Genomic DNA, 22,505 nt, shown 5'->3' on the forward strand with positions numbered 1-22,505 from the left:
CCGTCTCTGCTCCAGAACTGGTTAAAGAAAAGAAAGAAACGGGGCCTTTTAATGGAGCAAGTTCATCCAGAGAGGCTGAGACAGACTTCGGGTAAGTACCTTGGGGGACTTTGTTTTTCATGGGATTCAGTGTTTCCTGTATTGCACAGCTTTGGGGGAGGTGCCAGGCCTGCACCTGTGAAATTTGAGCACGGCTGCCACTGCTGGGCCTGCGGCATGAGCGGCAGTCCAGCATCTACCATAGAATGCATATGTCATTTTCAGGCTATTTCTAGTGGCCCCCGGGAATCTGAGCTTTGGTGCCTTTCTCTTGCGGGAAGGAGCCCTGGCCTGCACCATGAGCGGTGGCCTTATCAATGTGTTTTCTCTGGAGTTTACTTAGGGCAGGCTGGCGGCCATGTTAAGTCCTTCACTCTGGTTGGGTCTGTATTACAGCAGCATTGTTTGAGGATTCGGAGGATTTTAGACTCCTCCAGCTCTGGTTTCCTTGGAGGCTGCAGTTTTTGAAGATTTTCCTTTCTGGATGACTCTGCTTTGTAAACCATTTCTCTGGATCTCTTTATATCTTTCAACCTGTCTTTCTATGAATTGCAGAAGCCTGAAGCCAGGAGGAGGCCTTCCGTTGGCTTGGCTTTCACTTACAGATCCCAGCCATGCAATTAGGTTCCATGAAATGGAAACAAATAAATAAAACTTGCTATGGTTATCGTTTCCTAGCCCGGAGTTGGCACGGGAGTAGCCTGAGGTTCGGCCTGAATCGCTCATCTGAGGGGGTGGTGCCTTCAGAGTGAATGCGCAGTTGTGCCCTTTTTCAGGAGGATGATAGCATGGCCCTTAGGATGATACCTGCTTAGGTATTCAGAGGCTAAGATTGAGGCCCTGGTTGGGAGTCGATTATTACAGGACTCGTCGTCCTCTTATTTTGAAGGAACTTGGTGCTTGTATGGTGTCCCCGAGTAGTGACCTCTGAGGTGTAATGACCTTTGGCAAGCTGTGCCCTCTTTCCCAGAAAACGGCTCAGAGCACTTATTCCAGTAGCCTTGGTTCGCCACTTTCTCTCTCTTCTTGGCTACCAGGCACACCCCTGTCCCAGCAGACAGTGCTGTTCTCCTGGGGGTCCTCAGGATGGCGGATTTGAACTCCCAGTAATCCTCAGGGCTAATGCCGCGAACACTTTTGTGCAGGTGAAGTGTCTCACATGAAATTGGCATTCGTTTTGGATGGCCTTTATGAATTTTCAGTGGCTTCAGCCTGCATGTCATTGCTTTTGTTCATTTCAAACAAATGCTCGACCCTATTGCGAATCAGGCAAAGTGGGGCCCAGTCCATTCTGGAGTCTGGGGATTGTAATTCCGTCTCACCTTCAGTAACTCCACGGCGGGCTGCTGGCCACTTCTCCTCTATCTCTGAGATCAGTTTCTGGAGAGAGGAGATTTGCTCTTCTAGCTGGCTCACATTATTCCTGATTTTCTTTACAATCTCCTTCTCTTCCTCTTCCAGCCTTGAGAGATGGATCGCTGCCTCCTCATTCAGGAACTGGTGACAGCTCCTCAAACTCAGACAGGATTTTCTCTCTCTTGATCGCTGTCTCACAACATTCAACAGATAAGGCAAAGAGAAAAAAAATATCACTGACACTGACAATATATTTTATTGCATGCAACAGTGGAGCCTGTCCCTGCAATAAAGAGAGACACAGTCTGTGCCCATTGTATTATTCTGAGCTTTATTGTCATCACTCCTGGGAATCAGCTGTGGATTTAACCCTCTGGCTGCCCCTAGGCACAGATTGGCTAGCTGCCCTTCCTAATCTGTGCCCAGCCAATGGGAAGTGGAATATTTCTCTTAAATTCTGAATTATAGCTAATCTTCGTAGGGTCCAACTGGATGATGTATCAGCTCTCTTCTAATATACAGATCACAGCGGCACAGGAGGGGTTGCTGGAGCTGCTTTCAGTGACAGAATGGTCTTCTGGTGGCAGGGCAGCTGCTCCTAGGCAGGTTACCTACACCAGTGCTGCCCAACCCAGTCAAATTGTCAGGATATGCACAATGTATATATTATATATATATATATATATATAGAGATAGATTGCATGCTATTCATTGGGGATATCATAGAACTTGGACTGGCTTGGGGTGTCCTGAGGGCTGGGTTCAGAACCCATGTCCTACTCTGCCTTTAAGAAGTCTGCCCCTGCTAGGAGCTCTCTGTTCAGGAAATCTCTAGGTGCTGCCCTTCTTCTCCTGTCGTGTGCACCCTGCCTATGAGCAGGGCCGGTGCAAGGGGATTTGGCGCCCTAGGCGAGCCTTCTTCCTTGCGCCCCCCCCCCCCGGTCTCGGCCCCGACTCCTACCTCATTCTCAATCACGCCCGCTGACTGGGGTTTTTCTGGGTCGCGAGCAGATTGGGCAACTGCTTGCGGCCCGCCAAATCTCCACTCCTCTTTGCCACCACTTGCGGCCCCATATGGCTCGCACCCAGTGGCGCACCAAGGGTCCCTCCAGCGCCCAGGGGCCAATGCATTTGTGTGCCACAGAAAATCAGTGGCATCTCTAGACAGAAGAATTTGTTTTGGGTGGGTGGGGAGCCAAAATGACATTTCTTCATCACACCCCACCTCTATAGCATGGATCCTGCTTTAAAATGGGTTATAAAAAAAAGTGTTGTTAAAAAAAGTCCAAAGGGTCCTCTGCATTATTTTAAAAAAGCTGGCCAGTTTCACACTTCTAGTAAACTACTATAAAATTATTTGATAGCCTCATTCAACTAATTCTATATGATTATGAGAATGAAGTCTGGAATATATAGGAAGTGACAGAATGTCAATACAAATCCTGCACCTCCAGTTCTGTATCTCTGTGCATCCACTGAAATTCCCCCAAACAATGGAGCTTGGAGGTTTCCCTTACAGCTCATCATACTAAAAGATATTTTCAAATTCTGGTGTCACCTCACAGTAACAGCAGCACAAACACCTTCCACTGCCAGACACATTGTGAACTAACATAAAGCACCGCAAAAAAGAGACACCCAAAATCTATACTGCAATCCCATCATAACATAACAGTAATAACACCAAGGATTCAAACAATAATAACCCTACCTGTGAAAAAGCAAGGGTAAATATTACACTGGGTCCTGGGGATAACAATACACCACCTACTGAGGAAAACAAAACAAACCCGATTGCTATAGATCCTATACAGACACTACATGCTAGCAGAATCTCTCATCGTGGTCACACACACAGAGCAGAGACAGACCCTCACCAAATACAGAATACAAAATAAAGGAGCACAAATTAGACAAAAACTGGAATGGAAACCCCAAGAAGCCAGACTCTGTGTATTAATAATGGCAAAACAGAACCACCATTCCTCATAAACAAATAAAATCAAGAAACAAAGCATCAGTTGTATAATAGTAAAACCATACTAATAAAATATTTTAAAACTACTGATAAATAGAATTTCTATTAATTAAAATCATATGCATTTTTACAATTTCCAAACCACCAATAAATATTTCAAAACAGTACATATATCAAATAACACACAATAATTAAAATTAATAAGGATTTTAAAAAGCCCCTGCTGTCCATACATGGGAGCTCTTGATTTCCAGTCACCCTGATATTGTCGAGGATTAGGAGGTTATCCTCTCTCTCTCAACCATACTCACATGTCCATTCTCTTCTCACACATACAGCTGTCACATACATACACATTCATGCTCTTATACCCAACCATAACCTCTCGCTCTCACAGACACTGACACACTCAGGCTCTAAGGCACTCTCTCCCCTCCCACACACACCCCACACACAACTCTTAACTCCCCTGGATTTTCTCATACACACTCATGCTCTCACTCTCACTGGCCCCTCACATACACACCAACACACACTCCCAGGCAAGCTCCCCACCTCGTTCTCACACACACACACACAGGCAAGCTCCTAGTCATTCTCACACTGAACCCCAGCAGGCTCCCATTCATTTCACCCCACTCCCTCCCCATCCCCCAGGCATGCACACATTCATTCTCACACACACAGACCCCCAGGCAGGCACCAATTTATTCTCACACACACCCATACACCACAAACAGGCAGGCACCTATTCTCACACATACAAACCCCAGGAAGACACCCATACATTCTCATTCACAGACACACCCTCAGGCAGGCACCCATGCATTCACACACATACACCCCCAGGCAGACTCCCATTCATACACATGCACACACTAAAGGCAGAGACCCCCTCTCTTTCTTTTGCTAGCAACCTCAGAGCCTCTCTCATTCTTCTGCTGCCCACTGTCACTGCCGCTGTATGGCTATTGCGGAGGTGCTGATTGCTGCTATTGGCACTGAAGCCCATTCTGCTGCCTCCTCTGTGCAGGCCCCATGGGCTTCCAGTTCCTCTATGCTGATCTCGTACATTGTGAGATCCGCATAGAGAAAGTGCTACTCTTGCACATTCCCAAAGATTACATGTTCCAATCAGTAAAAGTAATTTATTTCTTTTTACATTTGCTGTCTGATCTTAGTTTTCTAATCGGTTGGTCACAGGCTTTTTTTTTTCCACCTTCCCTTTCTTATTTTTTTTGCCAATTCCTTTTATAACATATTTATTTTCTCTCCATCTGTCTGCTTCCCTCAAACACACGGTCAGGTTCTCATTCTCACATGCTTTCTCTCTCTCACATACACAGGCACTCATTCTCACATGCTGTCCCTCATACAATCATTTATACACAGTCTCTCTCTTGCACATGCTGTCTAACTCTCACTCCCACATGCTGTCTTGCTCAAGCACAGGTTCTCACTGTCACATGCTCTCTCTCATACAATCATTCTACACACAGGCTCTCACTGTCACATGCTGACTCACACACACAGGCTCTCTCTCACTCCCACATGCTGTCCTGCTCAAGCACAGGCTCTCACTGTCACATGCTCTCCTCTCATACAATCATTCCTACACACGGCTCTCACTGTCACATGCTGACTCACACACACACACACACACACACAGGCTCTCTCTCACTCCCACATGCTGTCTTGCTCAAGCACAGGCTCTCACTACCACATGCTGTCTCTCACACACACAAAGGCTCTCCCATGCTGTCTCTGCAAACATTCAGGTCTTCACCTCCACACACACACACACAGTCTCTCAACTCATCTCATACACGCACACATACACACTGTACAAACCCTCAGTCTCTCTCTCTCACCTCTGGGCCTCCTCTTCACAGGGCCACTGCAGGATGGGCTCTGCAGCGGCCCGGTCTTCTCGAGCCGCGCTGATCCTCTTCTGAACGTGGCAGATGCTCCTCCTCCTTCCGGCACGCGGCTGATGCTCCTCCTCTTTCCTGCCCACGCGGCTCCGGCAACATTTTTCTTCCGGGGCCGCGTGGGCAGGAAGGAGAAGAAGTTCCTGCATTGGCTGATGCTCCTCCTCCTCCTTCCTGCCCGCGCGGCTCCGGCAACATTTTTCTTCCGGGGCCGCGCGGGCAGGAAGGAGGAGAAGTTCCTGCATTGGCTGATGCTACTCCTCCTCCTCCTTCCTGCCCGCGCGGCTCCGGCAACATTTTTCTTCCGGGGCCGCGCGGGCAGGAAGGAGGAGAAGTTCCTGCATTGGCTGATGCTCCTCCTCCTTGCTTCTCCTCCTTCCTGCCCGCGCGGCTCCGGCAACATTTTTCTTCCGGGGCCGCGCGGGCAGGAAGGAGGAGGAGCACCAGCATGTTTAGACGCGACTGTACCACGGCCCTGCGATCTTCTTGCTGTGTATATCTGCCATTGGGATGACGTCCACCGGCGGCCATTGGCCGTCAGCGGCTCGGCGCCCCCTAATGCTCAGCGCCCTAGGCGATCGCCTAGTTCGCCTAGTGCTTCCGCCGGCCCTGCCTATGAGGAAGGAAAAACAACAGGAGGGGAGGGACTGGATTAGGGCCTAGAGTATCTCTTATCTTCTCTGGCCAGTCCAACCTCAACCCCTTCCCTTCTGTTCAATGCACAGGATGGGAGGGGGAAGGACAAAAGAGAAGGGAGGAGAACAACAGGAGGGGAGAGTGAGAAATGACTTTAAATGTTGCCATCTCAGTGATTAAGCTAGATATTAAAAATCTTACCCTATGCCACTAAAAGTTAGCTTTATACTTGATGCGTGGCTGCAATATAGAAATAATTATATAAAGAAGCTACCAGAACAATGGCCAAATTATTAAAGATCATTTAAAGTGTCTGTTCTATTGAAAGAGGAACCAACTTGTGACAGATGGTAAAATGGCCAGCCCGCAGATCTGCAGAGCAGTGTTCAAACCTTATATGGAGAATAAGCATAAATAAATGGCTAACGGTCAGTATACCTACCCCGGTCTTTCCACATGATGTGGGCAAGACGGTTAAACTGACAGGAAAAATGTCGTTACAAAATATTCCTCAATAGTCTCCTACTTTGTTGAGAAACGAGCTAATGTAAAGGGGAAGTAACTTTTAGATGATTAAACACTGCCATCTAATGGAGTTGACCTTTTTGGGTCAGTAACACTTTCATTATTGCCTAGTGTAATAAGCAATGCTAGAAGCCCCTCTCCTCCACCCCTCCCCTACCTGCTTCCAGAAAGTACCAAAGTTCCTCAATACCTCTCCCTCCCCTTCCTTTTGCAAGATTGAAACCCGGAACAAGAGGGGTATAAAAAGACCTCCTGTTCCCCAGCTAGCTCGTGCCTACTACATGTATGTCACCCCATTTGCAAATGGTCATGTAAAGATCTTTTATAATGATTTTACTGAATTATGCTCACTAATAAATAACTATTCCCAGAGAAGGGAGTTGTCTGATTTTTGTTTCCAACAGCTTGGCGCCCGAACAGGGACTGAGAAGTCATCGCGGACACTGGAGCCTGGTGATCGGGGAGAGGAAGGCGCGCCCGTTGATTTCAACAGTCCTTGAGCCCTCATCAGAAGCCAGTGGCCCGACTGACCAGAACTAGAGTGAGTGAGCTCAGTGAAACCATTATTGTAACAGCGCTGAAAGTAGGCACAAGAGCCAAGAGAATTCCGTGCACGGAAGCAAGGTAAGATCAGATTTTTAAGATTTGCCTTGTTTGCTGGGGATTGTGACCTTAAAAGGAATATTTGAAGTGTGAGGCTTTGGGAAATGTCACAGTGGCAAATAAAATGCCTAATGTTGAAAGAGGGGAAGGGAAGAGCCCTTGTAAAAATTCCTTCAGATGTTAAAGTCACGGGATGACAGGATATTACTAAGGTAAAAGATAAAAAGAAAATGATAAAATACTGTTGTTTTGAGTGGCCAAAACAGAGCATAAAGCCACCAGCAGTATTTTGGCCAGAGAATGGAGTTAGATGAGAATTAGTTATGTCAGATTTTAAATATATAGGTAAATAGGAAAATACTGTTTTCTCAGGAAAAAGGCAAGGAAATAGTTAAAGGGAGTTCATGGGAATGAAAATCCCAGAGTAGATTAAGACACAATAGAAAAAAAGTGGCAGCCAGAGCACAGAGAAAACAGGAGAGGGGAGGGAGGAAGGCAAGAAGAATAAAGGCGCGGCATTGAAGCAGTTAATAAAGGATACAGAGCAGTATCGGCTCCCAGATCCTCTGGGACCTGGAAAAAAAAAAAGATAAAAGATCAGAAAAGCTATCAGACCCCTGCATCCCCTAAGGGAAGTACTGATAGGGGGGTGGTCATATTGGATACGTAAACAGTCCCCTTGCAAACATAAGAGTAAAAAAAAAAAAAAAAGCTTTACTAGATGATCCTACAGGTTTAGCAGAACAAATAGATCAATTCTTAGGACCTAATAGTTTTACTAGGGCAGAATTGACATCAATTATGAGTATAATATTTACAGCAGAGGAGAGGGCAATGATAGGGACAGCGGCAATGAGAAGTCAATTGAGAAACTGTTGAAAGAAGCACAGAAATTCTTTGTGAGGCGTGAGGAAGAAAAGCAGAAACAGAAGACTAGAAGTATGGTAAATACAGTAAATGAGATAATGAGGAAGTGCCAGGAAAAAGATGTTGCAGTGCTGCAGGCTCCCTTGGGAAGAGGGAGGGGAAGAAGTTTCAGCCCAGGGGTTCGCTACCCCCGGCAAGGAACTTCAATAAAAGTCCAGGGGCTCGCTACCCCTGGCATAGGGGGCTTGAGAGGGATTGGACCTCCTCGCCCCGGGAAGCCCGAGGAGGAAATCGGGCAGGGCGTTTTCATTGCACTTCAAGAGGGAGTGTCCCCAGCTTGTGAAAGAAGACCGGGTCTTCTCAGTGGTAGAGGATGAAAGCGAATAAGGGGGACATGGGCTTCTACCCAAAGCCCTTGATAAATGTAAAGGTCGGACCAAGTAAGCAGGAAATAGTTTTCTTAGTAGACACAGGAGCTGCCAGATCTTTAGTTACCACTTTGCCAGCAGGGGTCAGTATAATGTCCCAGAAACTCACAGTGTCCGGGGTAAAAGGGGAACAGTTTTCAGTCCCAATAACAGAAGAAACTAATATAGGGAATCAAGACAGGGAGGTCCGGGGAAGTCTCCTGTACATACCCTAGATAGGGTGTAATCTGCTAGGCAGAGATCTTCTAGTTCAGTCAGGAATTTAAATGGTTTAGTGTAGTGGATCTGAAAGATGCTTTTTGGAGTTGTCTCCTAGCTAAGGAGAGCAAAGACATGTTTGCATTTGAATGGGAAAATCCTTACACAGGTAGAGAACACCACCGGTGGAAGGTTCTTCCCCAGGGGTTTAAGGAGTCCCCAAATTTGTTTGCATGGGTTCTAGAACAGGTTTTACAGAAATTTTCCTTACCCAAAGGAACCCAGGTACTGCAGTATGTGGATGATTTGCTAATATCAGGAAAGAAGCAGGAACGGGTACAAATAGCCACAAATAAATTGCTAGATTGTCTAGGGAAACAGGGATTGAGAGTCTCCAAGGGAAGTAAAAATATTTGGGATACTTGATTATTGGGAGGGAAGAGTAAGTAATTCAGATGGAGTGAATTGTGAAATGGTGCATGTTTAATTAGAAGGAGAGCAGTTGTCACGTCACGGCTTGTGGCAGGGCCTCATAGAGGCATTTACAAGAGACAAAGGAGTAGCTTTATGCAGACACATTAGAGAGATAGGTTAGCCTAGGAGTGTGTTGAAGAATACTGTACAATCATCTAAATTGCAAGCACAGAGTAGTTATTTTTAGACAGACTAGAGTCACAGAGCTTGTTTAAAAAAAGCTGAGTTCACTGAAACGGGGCAGTTCAGAATGAAGCAAGAGCCTGGCTCCTCCCTGACGGGCACCAGATGCTAAACAAGCCACTAATGAAAAATTATGGCAGTCTTGCATCAGGAAAGCTATTGGGGAGGTTTAAGCTCTTTGCAATGCAGTCCTTAGGACAGAGCTTTCCAAACTTTTCATGTTGGTGACACACTTTTTAGACAAACAATTTCGTGACACAGTAATTCAGTCTACCAGCAAACCAGAAGTTAAAGGTTAAACGAACAAAATGTATTTCAACAATTTATGTATGTTTCCTTAAATATATACATAAATAAAATGTTTCACAACACAACCTATCTCATAATAAATATTTGCAGGCTTCCACTTCCTCCATGCTGATCTCGTACATTGTGAGATCGGCATAGAGAAAGTGCTACTCTTGCACATTCCCAAAGATTACATGTGCCAATCACTAAAAAGTAATTTTTTTTTTTACCTTTGCTGTCTGATCTTAGTTTTCTAATCGGTTGGTCACAGGCTTTTTTTTCCACCTTTCCTTTCTTGTTTTTTTGCCAATTCCTTTTACAGGGTCTTTTTTTCTATTTCTTTTCTCTCCATCTGTCTTCCCTCAAACACACAATCAGGTTCTCATTCTCACACGCTATCTCACACATTCTCACACACACAGGCTCTCACTCACATGCAATCTCACACATCCACAGCTCTCACTCTCACATGCCACTCTCTCATACATACATACATACTGTCTCTCTCGTGCACATGCTGTCTCACTCTCACACACACAGGCTCTCTCACTCCTACATGCTCTCTTGCTCAAGCACAGGCTCTCACTGGCACATGCTGTCCCTCTGCACGGGTTGCCGAAGGATGGGCTCTTCAGAGGCCCTGATCTTCCCTGGCCGTGACATGGGATCTGCAGCGGCCCTGCTATCGGGTTTCCTCCTCTTCTCGGGCTGCCGCGACGTGGGATCCGCAGCGGCCCTGCTATCGGGTTTCCTCCTCTTCTCGGGCCGTCGCGACGTGGGATCCGCAACGGCCCATTAATGCTGCTCTTCTTCTGTATGCAGCAGATGCTCCTCCTCCTTCCTGCCCACGCGGCTCCGGCAACGTTTTTCTTCCAGGGCTGCACAGGCAGGAAGGAGGAGGAGTGAACGTGACCCTTTTCTTCGGGCCGTGGTGATGTAAGCTCCACCACTGCCCGCTGATCTTCCTGCTATAGTTCCCTGCTTCCGCCGGCCCTGTGGACCGGGCGACACACCTCCACACTACAGGCGACACACTAATGTGTCCCGACACACACTTTGGAAAGCTCTGCCTTAGGAAGTATGGTTGTGTAGGGACTTACACAATGGCTAAACAGATATGTGAAAGGTGTCCCAGATGTCAGAAAATCAATAGGAGAATTTTGAGAAAAACAACCCCAGGGGGAAAGGAAGAAATAATCTTCTTGGTAGATACAGGGGCTGCTAGATTTTCAGTGGTAAACCTACCAGTAGGGGTCAGGATAACGCCCAAGGGAGAATAATTTTCAGTCACAGTGCCGGAGGAAACAAATATAGAAAACCAAAGAAAAAGAGTGAAAGGAAAACTTCTCTATATTCCAGAAGAAGGATGCAGCCTGCTAGGCAGAGATTTGTTAACACAATTAGGAGTGCATATCTAAGTGGAGGGAGACCAGCTGGTCGTCCACATGAATCCACTTACACCCGAAGATGAGGCTGACATAGAACCAGAGGTCTGGGTGCAAGACGGCAACCGGGGAGGGTTGCAGACTCTTGCAGATCAAGCTGAAAGAAAGGAAGGAGGTTGTGTGTAGGCAGTCCCCGCAACAACTCTGTTAGTAGAAGGGAATAGGAAACTTACGTTTGGGGGAGCAGGGATAGCGAGCACTGCACATTCAGTCAGGTCCATTCTGACGCAGCGAGCTCATAGGTTGCTCACAGATTATGAAGCTATCTTAAAGGAAAGGGATGATCTGGTGCTAACTACAGATGCATGCAGCATAGACAGGCAGAGTTCCTTTTGAAAGAGGAAGGAAGGGAAACAGATGTAACCCATGATTGTCTGGACAGAGAAGGGCTACCAAAATGATAAGGGGAATGGAACAACTCCCCTATGAGGAAAGACTAAAGAGGTTAGGACTTTTCAGCTTGGAGAAGAGACGACTGAGGGGGGATATGATAGAGGTGTTTAAAATCATGAGAGGTCTAGAACGGGTAGATGTGAATCGGTTATTTACTCTTTCGGATAGTAGAAAGATTAGGGGACACTCCATGAAGTTAGCATGGGGCACATTTAAAACTAATCGGAGAAAGTTCTTTTTTACTCAACGCACAATTAAACTCTGGAATTTGTTGCCAGAGAATGTGGTTCGTGCAGTTAGTATAACTGTGTTTAAAAAAGGATTGGATAAGTTCTTGGAGGAGAAGTCCATTACCTGCTATTAAGTTCACTTAGAGAATAGCCACTGCCATTAGCAATGGTAACATGGAATAGACTTAGTTTTTGGGTACTTGCCAGGTTCTTATGGCCTGGATTGGCCACTGTTGGAAACAGGATGCTGGGCTTGATGGACCCTTGGTCTGACCCAGTATGACATTTTCTTATGTTCTTATGTAAAGTAAGGACGGAGCTGTCTGATAAGCCCTTACACACAGGAAGGAGGCTGTTTGTGGATGGCTCATCTAAATGTATTCAGGGAAAGAGACATAACGACTATGCCGTGATCAGCGGGGGAAACCCTAGAAACATAGAATCAGGGAAACTGCCTAATATGTGGTCAGCTCAATCCTGTGAGTTGTATGCTTTGGACCAAGCATTGCAACTGATGGAAAAAGGGGAGGGAACAATATATACAGACTTGCAATATGCTTTCGGTGTGGCACACACCTTTGAAGAATTTGGAAAGAAAGAGAGCTTATTAACAGCCGAGGTAAAGAACTGGTACATGAAGAGCTAGTCATTCAAGTGCTGGAGCGTTTGATGCTTCCGCAGGAGGTGGCAATTGTTCATATACCAGGGCATCAAAAATCTACTACTCCAGAGGCAAGGGGTAATAGTTTAGCTGATGAGGCTGCAAAGAAGGCAGCAGAACAAAATGGATGCAGTCTGTATACATTAGTACCTACTCTAGTTCCAGTTAAAACTATACCTATTTTCACTGAAGAAGAGCAGGCAAAACTCAGAGAGATAGGGGCAATCCAAAGTGAAGCAGGGGCTTCGTTCCTTCGAGATGGACGCCAGGTGTTGAATAAGCAGATCACATGAGAAATGATGGCTATTCTTCATCAGGGGAGCCACTGGGGAGCTCAGGCCATGTGTGACATGATCTTAAGAAAATATGGATGTACAGGGATATATACAGTAGCAAAACAAATTTGTGAAAGATGTTCAGTGTGTCAAAAGATAAACAAGAAAATCCTAAGAAAAACTTTGCCGGGAGGGTGAGAACCTGGCCTGATGCCCTTCCACAGTGTGCAAGTAGATTTCACTGAATTACCCCCTTCTCAGAGATTTATGTTTTTGTTAGTGATAGTGGACCAACTCACGGGATGGGTGGAGGCCTTTCCCATGCCATCAGCTACAGTACAGGGGGTTATGAAAGTGCTCTTTGAACAAATCATCCCATGCTATGGGCTGGTTGAACACATTGACTCAGATCAGGGAAGTCATTTTATCTCCAAAAGTCCTGCAAGGGGTAATGGAGGGATTGAGGCTCAATTGGCACTTTCATACTCTCTGATATCCTCAGTTTTCTGGGAAAGTGGGAAGAAGGAATCAGACTCTGAAACAGCAAATTTCTAGAATTGTTAGAAACTGAAATACCCTGGACTAAGTGCTTACCCCTGGCATTGCTACGGGTAAGGACCCACCCCAGGAAGGATAGGGGAGTGTCCCCCTATGAGATGATGTTTGGATTGCCCTATTTGGGAGGGGCTAGAGAAATACCAGTGTTCAAAACAAAGGATCTATCTTTAAAATAATTATATACTGGCACTGTCTTCTTCTTCATCTCATTTAAGGAAAAAGGGGCTATTGGCCCAGACTTCTCCACTGGACTCTGCGGTACACCGGTTCCAGCCTGGAGTCTGGGTACAGATAACAGCATGGAAGGAGTCCAAGTTACAGCCAAAGTGGGAAGGACCGTTCCAAATCTTTCTGACTAAAGAAACGGCAGTGCGGACTGCAGAGAAAGGGTGGACTCACCATTCCCGAGTCAAGGGACCTGTGGAGTTGCCTGCAGATCCTTCTCAGTGCACAGTGGTGACAAGCACAGACCATCCACTTAAGATAAAACTTACGAGAAAAGACCAGAAAGTTTGCATGAACAGATATACTTTGAACGTTGCTTTGAGCTGGGATCCCCGCCCTGATAACATCCCTATTTGGGACTCAGCGACCAGGTTTAATGTACTGTGTGAATCATTGCTGAATACATGGACAATGGGACCAGGAACATTCATAGTGTGGGAGGGGGATTTTACAGATTAAAGAGAATAAGAATTGAACAATGGGACGTGTCACTAATCAGACCTAACACTGGGGAATTGGTAATATTCTGGTACATCACACACAAAACCATAGGAGGTAAAAGGTACCTGTGGTATTTCTTAAGGAAAAGGCGGGAACAGAACCCTTGAATCCTTTGAATTAATTTGTGTAGGTGAACCTTTGGCTCCCACCTTAGGGGTCAAAAGACAGCATTTTCCTTAAGAAATCTGCTTAACACTTTCAGTTCTTATGTAGACAGAGGGATTGGAAATAGGAGTGCTAGCACTATTGATTATACTAGTGTCAGTCGGTCTATGGTATGTGTTCAAAAAGGGGTGGTGTGAACCAGGAAAAGGGGAGAAGATGATGGGGATTCTTGCTTTTCAGTTTTGCTGGATGCCAACCCAGATAACCGGTTGATACCCAGTAAAACAGTGGTTTAATATAACCACAGGAGGGGATGATTCATTTATCATAATGTTTGATGCCTGCCAGCTACTGGATTGTGGGAGCATTGAAGAACAGAAGAAAATAAGTAAGGCTGATATATACATATATGTACCCAGAAAACCCTAGTAGATTACAGATATTTGAGCCTAGAAATCCATGCCCAAGATGGAACACAGCAAGTAATTGGGAGGCCCTATCGTACACCAGAGCCCTGCAAAGGTACTTGAGTTTGATTAGAGGGAAAACCCCTGGTGATTGTGGGAACTTAAAGTGTAACTTTATAATACTAACAGTGAAGCCAGCGGCCTGGAAAGAGCCACCTCTGGTGGGAACTACGAGTGGGTTAGGGTATGAATTAACAGAAAGGCGCTATGGGTTGGGGGCAGATGTAACAGGGACGGATCCAATAGCAAGATTCAGAATCATTTTTGTAAAGGGAGTAAGGAATCCCTCTCAGGGAGACATGCCCACCATTAAACCATTTGAATCACCTCGTAATGACCCCCAAGGTAGTGAGAGTAGTAACCATAAAAGAACTAAGCCAAACTCTTGAGATACAGAAAGGATATGAAGAAATAAAATGCCTGAGTGAAATGGGTAAATTATACTGTAAGGACCCACAGCAGAAAATTGTGCTATTCCCTTTTAGCAAAGGTAGAAGCCTGGAAGAAATGGAGAGCATTCTGACTTTGTACCAAGAAGAAACAGCCTGGAGCAAGGATGTCAGTAAGACTCTGGCCCTCCGATACCCTGCCTTGAAGCTGAAACAGGGGCAGCGGGCACCCCCAGCATTCTCCCCAAGCTCTGTGAGACCTGCTGTCTGTCTCTCATGACAGGGGGCAATGTACACTCAGCACTTAGGAGAATTGGGGACCTGTAATGCCACCTTAAATGTGACAGGAGGGAAGGAGGCAGGAAACTATTGGAAGTTGCAAACAGTCAGAGCTGACCTGTGGTGGTACTGTGAAGGAAGATTTAATAAGGCAGACTATACCTGCTGACTGGGATATAGTACTGTTTTTCAATTCCTTTCACTCTGGCATTTAAAAATAAATAAATAAATAAATTCATAACGAACAAAAAGAAATAAAGAGAGAAAATGAACAGCCTAGATAAGGAACCTACAGAAGGTAAATGAGAAGGCAACAAAAGTAATAAATAAGAAAAGGGAGGATTGTGAGAAATGACTTTAAATGTTGCCATCTCAGTGATTAAGCTAGATATTAAAAATCTTATCCTATGCCACTAAAAGTTAGCTTTATACTTGATGCTTGGCTGCAATATAGAAATAATTATATAAAGAAGCTACCAGAACAATGGCTGGGATCTTCAATGAGCCAGAGCCAGAACCTTTCCTGCTAAAGTTAAGTCCATTTTGGTTGTTATCTGTGCTTAGAAGTAGGGCATTATATCTGCCAATACTAGTGCACTGTCTTTTAAAAAAAAAAGCACAACTGAAATAGATATTTGGGAGGGCTGTAGTCTGCTTTAAACTGTTCCAGCCATTAGTTCAAAAGCAGTCCCTTCCTCCTCAGCCTGGGTTTGTAAGGGGAGGCAGTAATTGGATTAAGTTGCCAAAACCTCATGTGCATTGGGAACTGAATTCACTTTGGAGCTGGGATCTTCAATGAGCCAGAGCCAGAACCTTTCCTGCTAAAGTTAAGACCATTTTGGTTGTTATCTGTTGTTATCTGTGCTTAGAAGTAGGGCATTATATCTGCCAATACTAGTGCACTGTCTTTTAAAAAAAAAAAAAAGCACAACTGAAATAGATATTTGGGAGGGCTGTAGTCTGCTTTAAACTGTTTCAGCCATTAGTTCAAAAGCAGTCCCTTCCTCCTCAGCCTGGGTTTATAAGGGGAGGCAGTAATTGGATTAAGTTGCCAGAGCCTCATGTGCATTGGGAACTGAATTCACTTTGGAGCTGGGATCTTCAATGAGCCAGAGCCAGAACCTTTCCTGCTAAAGTTAAGTCCATTTTGGTTGTTATCTGTTGTTATCTGTGCTTAGAAGTAGGGCATTATATCTGCCAATACTAGTGCACTGTCTTTTAAAAAAAAAAGCACAACTGAAATAGATATTTGGGAGGGCTGTAGTCTGCTTTAAACTGTTTAACACCCTCTCACCCTACCCCTCTACCCACCCACCCCTAGGTTTGTGTTTCTTATATACCCTGCCTAGATTCATAAATGGCAACAAGGTAAATTAGTATTTCCATAATTGCTATTCATCAAAAGTCAAAACTTACCAAAATGAGGATTATCCAATTTAACTGCTGTGGAGCCTTTATTCTGAGGGAAAGCATCTGGAAACTTAGAGCTTGCCCAATTTGTGCACAACTCTCTTCCTTGACAAAGGAGCTGAATGAGGTTAAAGCTCAATTAGCTTCAATTACAAGAATTACACCCACATTGCATTACTCGGAAAATAATTCCCCAACATCACAGAAAAACCAGAAGTCAAGAAAAAGAGATTCATTAGGCTCAGGCAGGACCCACAGTCACCCATTCTTGACAGATGGACAGCCAACAGGTACACCCTCCCATTCAAACAGGTCATTAAAAAATGCAAAAAGAACAAAAAGCCTTCTCTATATTAAAAACTGAAGAAGTTATTGAGAAAAACATTGAAGTGTTACCAGAAAAGAGAAAACAAACACAATGCATGCAGAATTTCAAGATCCATAAACAAAAGAAAAATCTAATTGAGATGGATAACTCTGTCAACAGTGGCACAACTGCAAAAGGAAAGAGTGAAGTGAATAACAAATCTCAAATAAAATCTCATAAGGAGTCCAGGAAAAGCAATAACCTTAAAGAGAGTACCTGGAAGGCTATGACCACAAATGCTCATAGTTTGGGAAATAAAATCCCAGATCTGCAGGCCCTAATGACTGAGGCAGAATTGGACATTGTTGCTATCACAGAGACATGGTTCACAGAATCTCACGATTGGGATACAACAATACCAGGCTTTAACTTGTTAAGGAAGGACAGAGAGGATAGAAAAGGGGGAGGTGTGGCTCTTTATGTCAGAAACAACATCCAAGCATCGGAGCTGCAAGGAAGTTGGGGCAAGGAAGAAGCTCTATGGGTCGACCTAAAAAAAGATGACGGAGCATCCATTTATATTGGAGTGGTTTACAGGCCTTCAAACCAAAAGGAAGAGCTGGACAGAGATCTGGTTGAAGACATCCATAAGATAGGTAAGAAGGGAGAAGTGATCGTGGGTGACTTTAATATGCCAGATGTAGACTGGAAAATCCCATCTGCTGAAACTAAAAATAGTAGAGCGATAGTGGATGCCATGCAAGTATCTTTGTTCAAACAAATGGTGTTGGAACCCACGAGAGAAGGAGCTATACTCGACTTAGTGCTCACTAATGCAGATAATGTCTCAGATGTCCAGGTGGGCACCCACCTCAGCAGCAGTGATCATCAAACAGTATGGTTTAATATCACTAAAAGAATAGGGAAAAGAACCACAAAGACCCGAGTTTTACAGTTCAAAAACACAGACTTTGAGGAAATGGGGAAGTACCTGGAGGAAGAACTTAAAGGATGGGAGAACGAGAGAGATGTGGATCAGCAGTGGTCCAATCTAAAAGGAGCAATCACCAAGGCAACTGCTCTATATGTTAGAAATGTAAAGAAAAGCAAAAGAAAATTGAAACCTATCTGGTTCTCAAAGGAGGTGGCTGACAAAATTAAAGCGAAAAGAACAGCATTCAAGAAATATAAAGGATCCCAAAGGGAGGAGCACAAAGAAGAATATTTGTATCAACTGAGGGAGACAAAGAAATTAATCAAGTTGGCAAAAAGTCAAGCAGAGGAGAGGATTGCCAAGGAGATAAAAAATGGTGACAAAACATTTTTCAGATACATCAGCGAAAAGAGAAAGGTCCAAAGTGGTATAGTGAAATTGAAAGGTGGTAATGATCAATGTGTGGAGAGAGACGAAGAAATGGCAGAAATATTAAACGAATACTTCAGCTCTGTGTTCACTAAAGAAGACCCTGGAGAAGGACCATCTCTTCACAACAAAAAACTGGAGGGAAGTGGAATAGATGAAAATGCTTTTACAGTAGAAAATGTGTGGGAAGAGCTAAAGAACCTGAAAGTGGACAAAGCCATGGGGCCTGATGGGATACATCCAAGGATATTGAGGGAGCTCAGAGATGTTCTGGCGGGTCCGCTGTGTGACCTGTTCAATAGATCCCTAGAAACGGGAGTGGTGCAGAATGATTGGAGAAGAGCGGTGGTGGTCCCGCTTCACAAGAGTGGGAACAGGGAGGAGGCTGGCAACTACAGACCGGTTAGCCTCACTTCGGTGGTGGGAAAAGTAATGGAGTCACTGCTGAAAGAGAGAATAGTGAACTATCTACAGTCCGGAGAATTGATGGACCAGAGGCAACATGGATTCACCAGGGGAAGATCCTGTCAGACAAATCTGATTGACTTTTTTGACTGGGTAACCAAGGAATTGGATCGAGGAAGAGCGCTCGATATCATATACTTGGATTTCAGCAAAGCTTTTGATATGGTTCCGCACAGGAGACTGGTGAATAAAACGAGAAGCTTAGGAGTGAGTGCCGAGGTGGTGACCTGGATTGCAAATTGGTTGACGGACAGAAGACAATGTGTGATGGTAAATGGAACCTTCTCTGAAGAGAGAGCGGTTTTAAGTGGTGTACCGCAAGGATCGGTGTTGGGACCGGTCCTGTTCAATATCTTTGTGAGCGACATTGCGGATGGGATAGAAGGTAAGGTTTGTCTTTTTGCGGATGACACTAAGATCTGCAACAGAGTGGACACGCCGGAAGGAGTGGAGAGAATGAGACGGGATCTAAGGAAACTGGAAGAGTGGTCGAAGATATGGCAGCTGAGATTCAATGCCGAGAAGTGCAAAGTCATGCATATGGGGAGTGGAAATCCGAATGAACTGTATTTGATGGGGGGGAAAGGCTGATGTGCACGGAGCAGGAGAGGGACCTTGGGGTAATAGTGTCTAATGATATGAAGTCTGCGAAACAATGCGACAAGGCGATAGCAAAAGCCAGAAGAATGCTGGGCTGCATAGAGAGAGGAATATCGAGTACAGTACTCGAGGCCTCACCTCCAGTACTGAACACAGTACTCCAGGTGAGGCCTCACCTGGAGTACTGTGTTCAGTTCTGGAGACCGTATCTACAAAAAGACAAAGACAAGATGGAAGCGGTACAGAGAAGGGCGACCAGGAAGGTGGAGGATCTTCATTGAATGACGTACGAGGAGAGATTGAAGAATCTAAATATGTACACACTGGAGGAAAGGAGGAGCAGAGGTGATATGATACAGACCTTCAGATACTTGAAAGGCTTTAATGATCCAAAGACAACGACAAACCTTTTCCATAGGAAAAAAAATCAGCAGAACCAGGGGTCACGATTTGAAGCTCCAGGGAGGAAGATTCAGAACCAACGTCAGGAAGTATTTCTTCACGGAGAGGGTGGTGGATGCCTGGAATGCCCTTCCAGAGGAAGTGGTGAAGACCAGAACTGTGAAGGACTTCAAAGGGGCGTGGGATAAACACTGTGGATCCATAAATTCAAGAGGCCGCCAATGAAGAGTGGGGGACTCGCCAGAATGATGGCTACTGCCTGGAAACAATACCCTTATTCAATAAACATATACATGGTTACTGTGACTCCAACATCACTCTAAGCTTCAACAGCAAGAGGAAATATGGAAAAAAGGATTTGCACTCACAAAGAGGGGAGTAGCTGGCTTGTTACGGCGGTTACTACCCCAAACCAAATAAGCCTGGTACTTCACTTTCAATGCATATCCAGCATAGTTCTCTGCTTCAACGGCAGGGCTGAAGAAAAACTGATACTTCACACATCCAGCAGAGCTCTCTACTTCAACGGCAGGGAAGAAGAAAAAAGGGTTTGCACTCACAAAGCGGGGAGTAGCTGGCTTGTTACGGCGGTTACTACCCCAATCCAAATGTGCCTGATACTTCACTTTCAATGCATATCCAGCATGGCTCTCTGCTTCAACGGCATGGGAGAAAGACTGATACATCACGCATTTCCAGCATAGCTCTCTGCTTCAACAGCAGGGGAAAAGAAAAACAACCAATAAGGGCTGTATAATATAGTCTGGGTAAAACAAATAAGCATGGGTGTAGCTTGCTTATTGCGGTGGTTACTACCCCTACTACCCCTAACTAATCAAGCTAGATATTTCACTTGGATGCAGCTCCATCACTGCTCTCTACATTAATGGTGGGGGTGGAAGGGAAATAGAACCAAGAGCTAAGAGAAACAGATAAGTATGAGAGAAAAAATGTGTGAGGCTTGCTGGGCAGACTGGATGGGCCGTTTGGTCTTCTTCTGCCGTCATTTCTATGTTTCTATGTTTCTATAAAGTGTCTGTTTCTATTGAAAGAGGAACCAACTTGTGACAGATGGTAAAATGGCCAGCCCGCAGATCTGCAGAGCAGTGTTCAAACCTTATATGGAGAATAAGCATAAATAAATGGCTAACGGTCAGTATACCTACCCCGGTCTTTCCACATGATGTGGGCAAGACGGTTAAACTGACAGGAAAAATGTCGTTACAAAATATTCCTCAATAGTCTCCTACTTTGTTGAGAAATGAGCTAATGTAAAGGGGAAGTAACTTTTAGATGATTAAACACTGCCATCTAATGGAGTTGACCTTTTTGGGTCAGTAACACTTTCATTATTGCCTAGTGTAATAAGCAATGCTAGAAGCCCCTCTCCTCCACCCCTCCCCTACCTGCTTCCAGAAAGTACCAAAGTTCCTCAATACCTCTCCCTCCCCTTCCTTTTGCAAGATTGAAACCCGGAACAAGAGGGGTATAAAAAGACCTCCTGTTCCCCAGCTAGCTCGTGCCTACTACATGTATGTCACCCCATTTGCAAATGGTCATGTATGTCACCCCATTTGCAAATGGTCATGTAAAGATCTTTTATAATGATTTTACTGAATTATGCTCACTAATAAATAACTATTCCCAGAGAAGGGAGTTGTCTGATTTTGTTTCCAACAGGAGGGGCTGGATTAGGGCCTAGAGTATCTCTTCTTTGCTCTGGTCACTCCAACCTCAACCCCTCCCCTTCTGTTCAATGCACAGGAGGGGAGGGGCCAAGGACAAAAGAGAAGGGAGGAGGAAGAGGAGAGGAGGGGCTGGATTAGGGCCTAGAGTATCTCTTTACTCTGGTCACTCCAACCTCTACCCCTCCCCTTCTGTTCAATGCACAGGATGGGAGGGGGAAGGACAAAAGAGAAGGGAGGAGGAACAACAGGAGGGCTGGATTAGGGAGCAGAGTGACTCTTCTCTTTATGCTCCAGCCTCAGTCCAACTTCTACCCCCTCCCCTCCTGTTCCCTGCATGCTGCAGCAGGAAGCACAGGGTTGTTCTTTGCTGGGGGAGATTCTTTGTAAAAGGCAGAGGGTGTGTGCTGAGGTGAGAGAAAAGGCAGAGTGCTGGGTGTGGGCCTGAGGAAAGGGGAGTGTTGGGATTGGGCCGGGGGATGGGGGAAGTGTGCTGGAGGGAGGAAGATAGAGAAAGAGAATGTGTGAGAGAGAATACGGTGGATGACTGGAAGAGAGAAAGTAGATGAGAACCTCCCCTCCCCATGTTAACGCACTCCAAATCTTAGGGTGATCACAACTCAAAATTTCCCAGGTTGGGTGACTGTACAAGGAGGAAGGGGAGGTGAGAGAGGAAGAGTAAGATGAGAGACGGAAGGAGAGTGGGAGAGATGAGGTGAGAGCAGTGTAGGGGTTAAAAAGCAAGGGAGGAGATGAAATGGAAAGAGTGATGACAGCATGGAAGAGGTGAGAGCAAAGGGGAGGTGAGTGCAGGAAAAGTGTGAGAGAGCAGTGGAGCAGGGGAGGTAAGAGTGAGGTCAGAGAGCAAGGGGTAAGGAGTGAGAGAGATGAGAAGAAGAGGGGGTAAGGGATACAGCAGTTGTGGTAATGAGCTGCAGGGCTGACGAAGGCTCTGCTGCTAATCCTGTCTCCCTCTTTCTCTATCACCCTGGGGGTGGGTTCCCCTCACTGGGCCCAGTTACATCAGCCCCCTTGAAGGTAGGAGGGTGGGAGTGCCACTCGGCCCGGCTCTGTTTTTGTTTAAGGTGAGCGGGAGGTCGGGGGTTTGGCCTCTCCGTCTAGAACTTTTTTAGCGTGGATTCTGAGTTAACTCCAGCTTTAACATGGGTTTTATTACATCGGCCCCATGGGAAGGGGATCACCCAGCTCACAAAGCCCATGTGACAGAGAATCAGGACT

General features: G+C 45.4%; 1 pseudogene; it reads right to left on the reverse strand.

Annotated features, from left to right (window-relative positions):
* Positions 1 to 22,505, reverse strand: part of LOC115082301 — a 55,717-nt pseudogene that overhangs the window by 12,798 nt on the left and 20,414 nt on the right.

The sequence above is a fragment of the Rhinatrema bivittatum genome, unplaced genomic scaffold (genome assembly GCF_901001135.1).
Source record: "Rhinatrema bivittatum unplaced genomic scaffold, aRhiBiv1.1, whole genome shotgun sequence".
Classification (NCBI taxonomy): domain Eukaryota; kingdom Metazoa; phylum Chordata; class Amphibia; order Gymnophiona; family Rhinatrematidae; genus Rhinatrema; species Rhinatrema bivittatum.